We start from the raw sequence: 13,370 nt of genomic DNA on the forward strand, positions 1-13,370 counted from the left end.
TTGTTGTGTTTTTTTCTCATCCCCTCAATATCCTCTGGAGTTGACAAGGTTTTCCTATTATCTCCTCAAAACCACTGAGTTATTGAACGGCTGAATTCTGACTTAAACCACTAAACCCAGGCAATACCAGCAGGAGATAAAAGATTTATTTGGTGGAAAAATTGAACCAGTGAGTCTCTAGACTCTAGGACTATGGACACAATAGAGGACAGTGGGACTAAAGGGAAGTCTGCAGTGTGACCTGCAAAACATGTGCCCCTGTCCAGTAGCCCCACTGTTACCCAGACAAAATTCCTATAGAACTCCCCAAAGAAACCCCCCCCCCAGCACCTCTGCAGCCAACATTGTTGGTGCCCCTCTACCAACCCCGCCACCTGCAGTTCTTTCAGATTCCCTTTATCATAACAGGGAACCTGTCCCCAAGCCTTTGTGTGCTTTTGCTTCTAAGAGCTGGCACCTGGGACTCTATCTGAAGGGCACTTTTGCTACTGGAGCCTCTTTGTCCTGTATGCCGAAGACAGAACTAAAGATGTCTTATCCTTTTCCTCAGGTGACAGTTAACCAGTGACTGACTGAAGAGGGTGTGTGAGAGCCTAGCTTATATACCCTACTCCAGAGTTCCCCTGTAGCATTGGACTGGAGTTGGGATTTTGCCTGGAATCTTACTCTTCCTTGCCTTCTTCCTCTTGTCTGCCATGCTAATCCCACTCTTAACAATGACACAAGGGTGTTTGCTTAATAGATCACTTTCATAATAATTCTCTCTTAGCACTTGCTTTAGGAGAACTTAATCCAAGATGACATCCAATCACTATACAGAAAAACACCAAACACACACACTTTTCTAGATGTTATCCAGCGCCTCAGTCCTTAATATAAATGTACACCCAGGAATCACCAAGCATCTTCTGAAGAAAGCTTCCAAGATGAAACTCAGAGGCCAAAACAAAACAAATCAATATGAAAATCAGGAAACAAAAACAACAAAAACAAAAATGCCAAAAGCTCAGTCTTAATGTCAGTATTTACATTAGGTTTGAGTGTTTATATTAACATTACAAATGGTTGTCATCAGCATCATCACCTGGGAACTCATTAAAATGAAAATTCTCAGGCTCACCCCAGAACTACTGAATCAAAAACTCTCTGGGTAGAGTCCAGCAGTTTTGAAAATTAGCAAGCATTGCAGTCAATTCTGATCTACCTTCAAGTTGAAAATAACACATCAGAAGCATGTGATAACAATAATAATAAATTGTTATATAAATACATGAAGAGAATGGGAGAGAAGAAAAGTGTCTGTTGGAAGGATGGAGAAGCAGAAATCTTAATCTCATTTATCGTAAGTAGAAGTCAACAGATTAGTAACTAAGATTGCTATACCAAAAAATAGCACCATTCATTCACTCATTGGACAAATGTATTGAGTACTTATTGTATTCCAGGCATGGTTCTTCATTCTAATACAACAACAAGCAAGAAAAAAAGCTGCTGTTCTCCTGAAACTTACCTTCTAAGTGGGGAAACCATAAACACACAAATAACAAAAGGAAAAACACACGAGGCACTGATGACAGAGTGACAGAGCATCTATTTTACACTGAGTACTTAGGAAATACTCTGATGAGTGACATCAGAACAGGCAAAAGACACAGAAGCAGCCCCAGGCCAATCATCTGGATCTTTACAGGCTTTGGGAAAGGTTTGGGGATTTATTGAGTGAAATAGGAAGGCAGTCCGGGATTTTGAGAAGATACATAACTTAATCAGACTTGTGTTAAGGCTCTGTGGAGGTGGAAAATTGTATTTTCCAAGTAGAGCCATAAAAATGTTTCTCATCCCACGTATTTTTCGACAATGTGTCCCTGACATGTCTCTCATTGGGAAGTAAAATCTGTGTCCTCTCACTCAAATCTGGGGAAAATTGTGACTTTCTGTGACTGTCAAGGCTAGGTCAGAAGAGGCAATGCAACCCCCTTCCCCTTCCCATTCCTCTTCCCCTTCCCCTCCCTTCCCATCCCTTTCCCCTCCCTCCCTCCCTCCCTCCTTCCTTCCTTCCTTTTCTCCCCTTCTTCTCTTCCTCTTTCCTTCCTTCCTTCTCTTCCTCTTTCCTTCCTTCCTTCTCTTCCTCTTTCCTTCCTTCCTTCTCTTCCTCTTTCCTTCCTTCCTTCTCTTCCTCTTTCCTTCCTTCCTTCTCTTCTTCTTTCTCTCTCTCCTTTTCTTCTTCTTTCCTTCTTTCCATCCTTCCTTGTCTTTTTCTTTTCTCTCTTTCCTTTCTTCTTTCTCTCCTTTCCTCCTTTCTTCACTTTCTCTGTCTTTCCTCTCTTTTATTCCTTCCTTTCATTCTTCCCTTCTTTTTCTTTCTTTCTTTTTCCTCCCTCCTTCCTTTCTTCCTCCCTTCCTTCCTTTCCTTCCTTTCATCCTTCCTCCCTTTCTTTTATCTCTCTCTTCTCTCTCTCTTTCTTTAAAAGTTTGTTCAGAGCATTCATGTTTAGATCCCCGAGCCTTCAAATAAGAGCTAAGGCCATAGAAAGGCCCCCTGTGGTCATCCCAGGGAGTTGTTCTAACACTCACATGCTCCCAGCCCAGGTGCCAGCCAGGTGAGTGAAGAAGACACATTCAAGTGATCCCAGCCCCAGCCTTCAGGTGCCAGCATTTGACTCTTCCCAGCCGAGGCTTTAGATACTATGGTACCTCAAAGAGAAAAGATAGATCATCCCTGTTGTGCCCTGTTCAATTCGTTGACCCACAAAATCTTTAGCATAATACAATAATTATTTCACACCACTGAGTTTGGGTTGTTTGCTATGCAGCAATTGTAAACAGTGAGAGATAGATTTCAGGACCTTGCTGCATACTGAGCCAGCAATACCAGAAGCATCCGTATCACCTGGCATCTCAATGCAAAATCTCAAGCCCATTCCAGGTCTACTACATCAGAATGTGCGTTTTAACCAGATCTCCAGGTGATTTGAAAGCACGTCAAAGTATGTTTCCCAATCTGTTTTAATCTTTGAGCTAAAATATACTTACAGGAAAATGTACAACTCTTAAGTGACTATTTACCTATGCATACATCTGTACAACTACCACCCAGATGACTATAGAGAACATTTATTTCCATCACACCCAGAAAATTTCCACGTGCTCCTTCTGAATCGAAAACCCTCTCTCAAACCCTCCCAGAAATAACAACTTTTCTGACTTCCATCACCATATATAAAATATCTTGCTCTTGAATTTCACAAAAATGAAATTATTCAATATGAATTTTGTTTCTGGCTTCTTTTGCTCAGCATACTGTTTTTGAAATTCATTCTTGTTGTATTTATCAGTAGCCTATTCTTCTGAAAAATTGCTGTGTAGTGTTTCGTATAAATATACCACTTTTTAAGTCCTATTCTCCTATTGATGGACATTTGGCATTTTCTAGTTTGTAGTTATAATAACTCAAGTGTGTGTGTGTGTGTGTGTGTGAACACAAGTACAGTATTCATTTCTCTCAGAGAAGAAATACCTATGAGTGGAACCGCTGGGTCACGGGTAGGTGTGTGTTTAACTTTATCAGAAATTGCCAAAGTGTTTTCCAATGTGGTTGGGTCATTTTACTTTCCCACGAGCTACAAGGAGAGATCTAGTCACTCAACTTCTTTGACAATAGTCAGTATTGTCAGTCGCTTAAATTTAGCCATTATGGTGGGTGTGTAGTAGAACCTCTTTGTGGTTTTCATTTGAATTTCCTTAATGACTAATGATGTGTAGAACACTTCTTCATATGCTTATTGACTATGAGATATCGTCTTTGAGAAATCCCTTCTCAGTCTGTTTTCTATATTTTAATTGAGCTATATTGAATGGAGAAGTTCATTACTATTCTAGATATGAGTCCTTTGTCAAACCATGTGGCCGTAGGCAGTTCCTAAGATGATTCCTAACAATCCTTGCCTCCTTGTATTCATACCCTTGAGTGCCAGTGAGACCTATGACTTGTTTCTAATCAATGGTGGGAAAAAGGGATGAGATGTCACTACCGCCATGTTTAGGTGACACAAAGTTATAACTTACATCTTGATAGTAGGCTCTATTTTCCTGTTGGCCTGCATACTTCATGAAGCAAGCTGCTGTGCTGGAGAGGTCAACATGCAAGGAATTAAGCTTGACTGAAGCCCATAACCCAGCATGCCTAGAGACACTCAATTCTGCCAAATACCATGTGAGCTTAGAGGCAGGTCTCTTCCATGTCAGCTTTCAGAGAGCATTCCAGCCCTGGCTGAAATATTGACTCTAGCATTGTAAGAGATCATAAAGCAGAAAAGCCAGCTAAACTATGTTCAAACTCCTGCCACACAGAAGTGATGAGATAATAAATGTATTGTTTTCAGGTGCATAATTTGTCATATTAGTTACACAACAATAGAAAATACATATGCAAATATTTTTCCTGAGTTATAAATTATCATGTTGATGGGTGTGCAGTGGTAGCTCAGTGTGGTTTTAATTTGCATTTTCTTAATAATGCTTTTGATAAGCTTTGGGCTGTCAGATGTCTTAAGTGTGAAGTATTTGTTCAACCCTTTGCTTATACGTGTGTGTGTGTGTGTGTGTGTATATATGTTTTTTGTTGTTGTTGTTGTTTTTGAGACAGGGTCTCACTCAGTCGCCCAGGCTGGAGTGCAGTGGCACAGTCTCGGCTCACAGCAACCTCTGCCTCCCAGATTCAAGTGATTCTCCTGCCTCAGCCTCCTGAGTAGCTGGCACTACAGGTACACACCACCACGCCAGACTAATTTTTGTATTTTTAGTAGAGACGGGTTTCTCCACGTTGGCCATGCTGGTCTCAAACTCCTGACTTCAAGTGATCTACCCGCCTTGGCCTCCCAAAGTGCTGGGATTACAGGCATAAGCCACTAAGCCCAGTCTATATTTTTAATTGGGTTGTTTATCTTCTACTATTATTGAGTAATGGGGCTTTTTAAATCTATAAATTCTGGCTATTTCTTCTTTGAATTCATATAATAAAAATATTTCTTCATGCTTGCTTCAGCAGCACATATACTAAAATTGAAATGATACAGAGAAGAAGATCGTGGATAGCAGGCAGAACTAGCTTGCAGCTCCTGCTCAGATAGACAGAGCAATGTGTGGAGACTCACATTGTGAACTTTTGCTCCAAGAACTGCCAGAGGAAAAATGAGGAAAGCCAAGACAATCCACAGACCCTTTGAAGAACTGGATCATCGCTGCTGGCTCCCTGAGATACCGAAAAACTGAGTCTGCCTGCTTTCACAAACAGTAGGCTTGTGATCTGGGGCAAGTTCTCAGCCCTGGTCACTGGCTGCCTGGAAACAGACTCGGTGCTGTTGCAGGGGCATGGTGGGAGTGAGACCAGCCTTTAGGACTGAGGGCTGCATGGGAGTGGGGTGAGGCATGTGACTGCTGGTTTTTCCCCGCTTCCCTGGAAACCTGTATGACTCAGCAGAGGCAGCCATAATCCCCCTGGGAATACAGCTCCACTGGACTGAGAACCCATCCCCTACAGCAGCCACAGCAAGCTCTGCCCAAGGAGAGGCTGAGCTCAGACATGCTTATGTCTGCCCATACCTGGTGGTCTTTCTCTTCCACCTTTATCCACCTCCTCCCACCTCCACCCCATAGCTGAAGACAAAGGAGTTCTATGGCCCTGCCCACCACCTAAGAAACCTGAATACTTAACCACGTGGCCATAGGGCAAGTTTGCATCCTACCTATAGGTCGACAGCTGACGCATTCTTGAAAGCGCCACCTTCTGGCTGGAGATCAACCAACGGAAAACCAGCATACTAAAACAGAAACACAACCAAGGACCCTCACAGAGTCCACGTCACTCACCTGCTACCTCCACCAGAGGAGGTGCTGGTATCCATGGCTGAAAGACCTGAAGATGGATCACATAACAAGACTCTTTGCAGACACTCCCCAGTACCAGCACCGAGCCTGCTAGCTCCAATGGGTGGCGAGACCCAGAAGAACAAAAACAATTACTACAGTTCTGCTCTCAGGAAGCTGCATTCCTACAGGGAGGGGGAGAACACCACATCAAAGGAGCATCCCATAGGACAAAAGAATCTGAGCAGCAGCCCTTAAATCCCAGATCTTCCTTCTAACATAGTCTACCCAAATGAGAAGGAACCAGAAAAACAATTCTGGTAATATGACAAAACAAGGTTCCTCCACGCCCCCAAAAGATCATACCAGGTCACCAGCAATGGATCCAAACTAAGAAGAAATCTCTGGATTGCCAGAAAAAGAATTCAGAAAGTCAATTAGTAAGCTAATCAAGGAGACACTGGAGAAAGATGAAGTGTAACTTAAAGAAACCAAAAACATGATATAGAATATGAAAGGAAAATGTTTCAGTGAAATAGGTAGTATAAATAAAAAACAACCACAACTTCTGGAAATCAAGGACATACTAAAGGAAATATAAAATGCGCTGGAAAGTCTCAGCAATAGAATCGAACAAGCAGAAGAAAGAACCTCAGTGCTCAAAGACAAGGCTTTCAAATTAACCCAATTTGACAAAGACAAAGAAAAAAGAATTTAAAAAAAATGAACAAAGACTTCAAGAAGTTTGGGACTATGTTAAATGTCCAAACCTAAGAGTAATTGGTGTTTCTGAGAAAGCAGAGAAATCTAAATGTTTGGAAAACATATTTGAGGGAATAATTGAGAAAAAACTTCCCCAGCCTTGCTGGAGAGCTAGACATCCAAATACAAGAAGCTCAAAGAACACCTGAGAAATTCATTGCAAAAGATCATCACCTCGGCATATAGTCATCAAATTATCTAAAGTCAAGATGAAGGAAAGAATCTTAAGAGCTGCGAGTCAAAAGCATAAATTAACCTATAAGGGAAAACCTATCATATTAACAGTAGATTTCTCAGCAGAAACCCTACAACCCAGAAGAGATTGGGGTCTTACCTTTAACCTCCTTCAGCAAAACAATGATCAGCCAAGAATTTTGTATCCAGCAATGCTAAGCTTCTTAAACGAAGGAAGGATAGAGTCTTTTCCAGACAAACAAATGCTGAGAGAATTTGCTACTACCAACTAGCACTACAAGAACTGATAAAAGGAGCTCTAAATCTTGAAACAAATCCTCAACATGCAGCAAAATAGAACCTTAAAGTAAAAACTCACAGTACCTATATAACAATAACACAATTTAAAAATAAGATATTCAGGCAACAAATAACACAATGAATAGAATAGTACTCTTTTGCATCCCAACACTAACATTGAATTTAAATGGCCTAAATGTCCCACTTAAAAGATATAAAATGGCAGAAAACATATTTGGGAAACATATTTAAGGAAATAATTGAAGAAAACTTCCCTGGCCTTGCTAGAAATTTAGACATCCAAATACAAGAAGCTCAAAGAGCATCTGAGAAATTCATTGGTTGGAGAAGAATCCACCAACCAAGTTTCTGCTGTCTTCAGGAGACTCATCTAACACATAAGGACACACATAAACTTAAGATAAAGAGGTGGAAAAAGATATTCCATGTGAACAGACACCAAAAGTGAGCAGGGGTAGCTATTCTCTATCAGACAAAACAAACTGGAAAGCAATAGCTATTTAAAAAGACAAAGAGGGACACTGTATAGTGATAAAAAGACTAGTTCAACAGGAAAATATCACAATTCTAAATGTCTATTCACCAACACTGGAGCTCCCAAATTTATGCAAAATTACTACTAAGCCTAGGAAATGAGATAGACGGCAACACAATATTAGTGGGGGACTTTAATACTCCAGTGATAGCACGGGACAGGTAATCAAAACAGAAAGTCAACAAGGAAACAATGGACTTCAACTGTCCCCTACAACAAATGGACTTAACAGACATTGACAGAACATTCTACCCAACAACTGTGGAATGTACATTCTGTTACATCAGCACATGGAAGAGTCTCCAAAATAGACCATACGATAGGTCATAAAACGAGTTGCAGTAGATTTAAGAAAATCAAAATTATATCAAGTACTCTCTTAGGCTACTGTGGAATACAATTGGAAATCAACTCCAAAAGGAACCCTCAAAACCATGCAAATACATGGAAATTAAATAACCTGCTCCTGAATGATCATTGGGTCAACAATGAAGGCATGATAGAAACTTTAAAATTCTTTGAACTGTACAATAATAGTGACACAATCTATCAAAACTTCTGGGATACAGCAAAAGCAGTGCTAAGATGAAAGTTCATAACGTTAAATGCCTACATCAAAAAGTTGGAAAGAGCACAAATACACAATCTAAGGTCACACCTCACGGAACTGAGGAAACAAGAACAATCCAAACCCAAACTCAGCAGAAGAAAAGAAATAACAAAGATCAGACCAAAACTAAATGAAACTGAAACAAACAAACAAACAAATAATGACAAAAGATAAATGAAACAAAAAGCTGGTTCTTTGAAAAGATAAATAAAATTGATAGATCATTAGTGAGATTAACCAAGAGAAAAGATCCAAATAAGCTCAATCAAACGAAATGGGAGATATTATAACCGATACCACAGAAATACAAAAGATTATTCAAGGCTACTATGAACACCTTTATGTGCATAAACTAGAAAACCTAGAGGAGATGGATAGATTCCTGGAAATATACAACCCTCCTAGATTAAACCAGAAAGATATAGAATCTCTGAACAGACCAATAACAAGCAGTGAGATTGAAATGGTAATTTGAAAACTGCCAACAAGTCCAGGCATGGTGGCTCACACCTGTAATCCCAGCATGTTGGGAAGCTGAGGCAGGTGGATCACCTAAAGTCAGGAGTTTGAGACCAGCCCAGCCAACATGGTGAAACTCTGTCTCTACTAAAAATACAAAAAATTAGTTGGATGTGGTGGTGGGCACCAGTAATCCTAGCTACCCAGGAGGCTGAGGCAGAAGAATTCCTTGAACCCAGGAGGCGGAGGTTGCAGTGAGCCGAGATGACATCATTGCACTCCAGCCTGGGCAACAAAAGTGAAATTCCATCTCAAAAAAAAAAAGGTCAACAAAAAGAAAGTCCAGGACCAGACGGATTCGCAGCTGAATTATATCAGACATTCAAAGAAGAATTGGGACCAATCCTACTGACACTATTCCAAAAGATGGAGAAAGAGGGAATTCCCCCCTAAATCATTCTATGAAGCCAGTATCAGCCTAATATCACAACCAGGGCAAGACATGACAACAGCAACAAAAAGGAAATGACAGACCAATATCCCTGATGAACATAGATGCAAAAATCCTCAACAAAATATTAGCAAACAAATCCAATAGCATATCAAAAAGATAATCCACTATGATCAAGTGGGTTTCATATCAAGGATGCAGGGATACAGTCAATAAATGTGATAGAGCACATAAACAGAATTAAAAACAAAAAAAAATCACATGATCATCTCAATAGATGCAGAAAAAGCATTTGACAAAATCCAACATCTCTTTATGATTAAAACCCTCAGCGAAATCAGCATTTATTAAGGTAATAAAAACCATCCATGACAAACCCACAGCCAACATTATCCTGAATGGGGAAAAGTTGAAAGCATACCCTCTGAGAACTAGAACAAGACAAGGAAGCCCATTTCACCACTCTACTCAACATAGTACTGGAAGTCCTAACCAGAGCAATCAGACAAAAGGAAGAAATAAAGGGCATCCAAATTGGTAAAGAGGAAGTCAAACTGTCTCTGATTGCTGATGATACAACTGAATACCAGAAAATCCTAAAGACTTATCCATAAAGCTCCTAAAGCTGGTAATAAATTCAGCAAAGTTTCCAGATACAAAATTAATGCACACAAATCAGTAGCTCTGCTATACACCAACAGTGACCAAGCTGAGAATCAAATTAAGAATTCAGCCCCTTTCACAATAGCTGCAAATAAAATAAAATAAAATACTTGGAAATATACCTAACTAAGGACATGAAAGACCTCTACAAGGAAAACTACAAAACACGCCTGAAAGAAATCATAGATGACACAAACAAATGGAAATACATCCCATGCTCATGGATAGCTAGAATCAATATTGTAAAAATGACCACCCTGCCAAAAGCAATATACAAATTCAATGCAATTCCCATCAAAATACTACCATCGTTCTTCACAGAACTAGAAAAAACAATCGTAATATTCATATGGAACCAAAAAGAGCCCACATAGCCAAGACTAATTATAAAGAACAAATCTGGAGGCACCACATTACCCAACGTCATACTATACTATAAGACCATAGTCACCAAAAAGAGTATGGTATAAAAATAGGCACATAGACCAGTGAAACAGAAGAGAGAATCCAGAAATAAAGCCAAATACTTACAGGCAACTAATCTTTGACAAAGCAAATGAAAAAGAAGCAGGGAATGGACACCCTATTCAACAAATAGTGCTGGGATAATTGGTGAGCCACATGGAGAAGAATGAAACTGGATTCTTATCTCTCACCTTATAAAAAATCATCTCAAGATGGATCAAAGACTTGAGTCTAAGACCTGAAACCACAAATATTCTAGAAGATGACATCAGAAAAACCTTCTAGACATTGGCTTAGGCAAAGACTTCATAAACAAGAACCTAAAAGCAAATGCAACAAAAAGATAAATGGATGGGACTTAATTAAAAAAGCTTCTGCACAACAAAAGAAATAATCAGCAGAATTAACAGACAACCTACAGAGAGGGAAAAAATCTTCACAATCTATATATCAGACAAAGGACTAATATCCAAAAGCTACAAAGAACTCAAACAAATCAGCAAGACAAAACAACACCATCAAAAAATGGGCTAAGGACATGAATAGACAATTCCCAAAAGAAGATATACAAATGGTCAACAAGCATACGGGAAAATGCTCAACATCACTAACGATCACGGAAACGCAAATCAAAACCACAGTGCGATACCACCTCATTTCTGCAAGAATAGCCATAATAAACAAATTAAAAAATAATAGATGTTGGCATGGATATCATGAAAAGGGAATACTTTTACACTGTTGGTGGGAACGTAAACTAGTACAACCACTATGGAAAACAGTGTGGAGAGTCCTTAAAGATCTAAAAGTAGATCTACCATTTGATTCAGCCATCCCACAACTAGGTACCTACCCAGAGGAAAAGAAGTCATTATACAAAAAGGATACTTGCACATACATGTTTATAGCAGTACAATGTGCAATTGCAAAAATATGGAACCAGCCCAAATGCCCATCAAACAATGAGATAAAGAAAATGTGGTATATTGCGTTCTCACTCATAAGTGGGAGTTTAACAAAGAGAATGCACAGACACAGGGAGGGGAACATCACACACTGGGGCCTATTGGTGGCTGCAGGAGGGATAGCATCAGGAGAAATACCTAATGTAAACGATGAGTTGATGGGTGCAGCAAACCAACATGTTACATGTATACCTATGTAACAAACCTGCATGTTGTGCACATGTACCCTAGATCTTAAAGTATAATAATAAAAAAAAGAAAATGTGGTGTGTGTGTGTATATATATATATATATATATATATGTATATGCCATAAAATACTACTCAGCCGTAAAAAGGGAAGAAATAATGTCATTCGCAGCAACCTAGATGGAATTGGAGACTGTTACTCTAAGTGAACTAACTCAGGAATGGAAAATCAAGCCCTATGTTCTCACTCATATGTGGGAGCTAGGCTATGAGGATGCAAAGGCATAGGAACGATACATTGGACTTTGAGGACTCGGGGGAAAGGGTGGAATTAAAAGACTACAAATTGGGTACACTGTACACTCTTCTGGTGATGGGTGCACCAAAATTTCAGAAATCACCAATAAGAAACTTATTTATGTAACCAAATACTACCTGTTCCCTAAAAACCTATTGAAATAATTAAAAAAAAAAAAAAAGAAAAGAAAAGAAACAATACAGAGAAGATTAGTATGGCTCCTGTGCAAGGATGACATGCAAATTTGTGAAATGTTCCATTAAAATAAATAAACAAATAAAAATACATATTTCCTCCCATTCTATGGCTGGCATTTTCACTTTTTTAATGGTGCCTTTTGATAAAGCTGCAAAATAAAGTCTGAGAAGCTCTTGATAATCAAGAGTAAGATTAGGGAGCATAGCTGGGAGGACATGGCGATATTTTAAGTGAAAGACATGATGATGTGTTGGAGGTAGTGAAAATACTGTAAGGAACTAATCACAGTTTGGTTATATTTTCGAAGAGAGAGTGTCCAGGATTTGGCTTTAGAGTGAGAGAAAAAGTGAAAAGTCAAGAATGACTCCTACATCTTTTGGCTTTCGCAATTAAAAATCTAAAGCTTCTCCTTTTGGAAACTGCCAGCAATTTCCCTTTAAAATGAGGCACTCACCAGAGTCTCCACTATTCCCTATTACTCCTGGAAAATAAGGTAAAATATCAGTTGCCATTTCTCATCATGTTTACACTACTTTTTTTGCCCCTTTATCTAATAAGCTTCTCTCATTTACAATGCCAGCCTGACTCCTAGAGCCCTTTGATTTTACAACACTAGCTATAAAGTGCCCTAGATTTGGATCTAAGAGGCAAAGTCTTCAGCTTCAGCTGTGTGTGATATTGGGCAAATCACAATAATTTCTAAGACTCAGTTTTCCTATCAATTAGGGGACTCTCTTGCAGGGTATGAAAAGAACGAAAATGAATGAATTAATATAAAATAATAAATATTTAGCTTGCCTTTCCTATATTGGAAAAATATCCATGATTTCACTGTTTGTTCTCATGGAGTCAAATACCCTGCTACCTCTTTTCAGAAATACATTCCTGCTTGATCTTTATTTCTCCAGTCCCTCCTTCCAACGCAGTCACCACCAGATATTCTATCTAATAAATCTGTTTTGGTTTCACTTGTGCCAACACACTTTGCTGCCACCTTCAATTTGGCTTTGACCTGGCTTTGATTTGGTTCTGTTCCTCCATGGGGCAGCTTTAGTCTGTATTTATGTGCCAGAAATTAGGCATCTCCTTTACAAATGTCACTTCTTTACTAACTGCCCCTGCCACTGACAATGACCATTATCCGCTGATCTCTGGCAGCACTTACTGGTCTTATGGAACTTTTTAATTGTTTTCTATTCTTCCAAAGTGCTAACTCATTGAGGGCAGAAGCCATCATGTATTTCTTTTAAACCTTCTCTCTCCTAAAGGTACTAAAATGCTAAACATAGAGTAGCCAATCAATATATATTAAACTGAATTCTGAAACCAATTTGCTACCTGCTTTTTCCTATACCATAGAACTGAGTCTTCAATGCAAACTACAACGTTGGACACAGGTACATCCAAGTTGAAATA

At 39.3% G+C, this 13,370-nt stretch overlaps 1 pseudogene; it reads left to right on the top strand.

Moving 5' to 3' along the window:
- Window positions 1-11,937: 11,937 nt before the first annotated feature.
- LOC115894989 lies at window positions 11,938-12,022 on the top strand (annotated as a pseudogene).
- The last annotated feature ends 1,348 nt before the right edge of the window (window positions 12,023-13,370 follow it).

This window comes from Rhinopithecus roxellana, chromosome 19, assembly GCF_007565055.1.
Source record: "Rhinopithecus roxellana isolate Shanxi Qingling chromosome 19, ASM756505v1, whole genome shotgun sequence".
NCBI lineage: Eukaryota > Metazoa > Chordata > Mammalia > Primates > Cercopithecidae > Rhinopithecus > Rhinopithecus roxellana.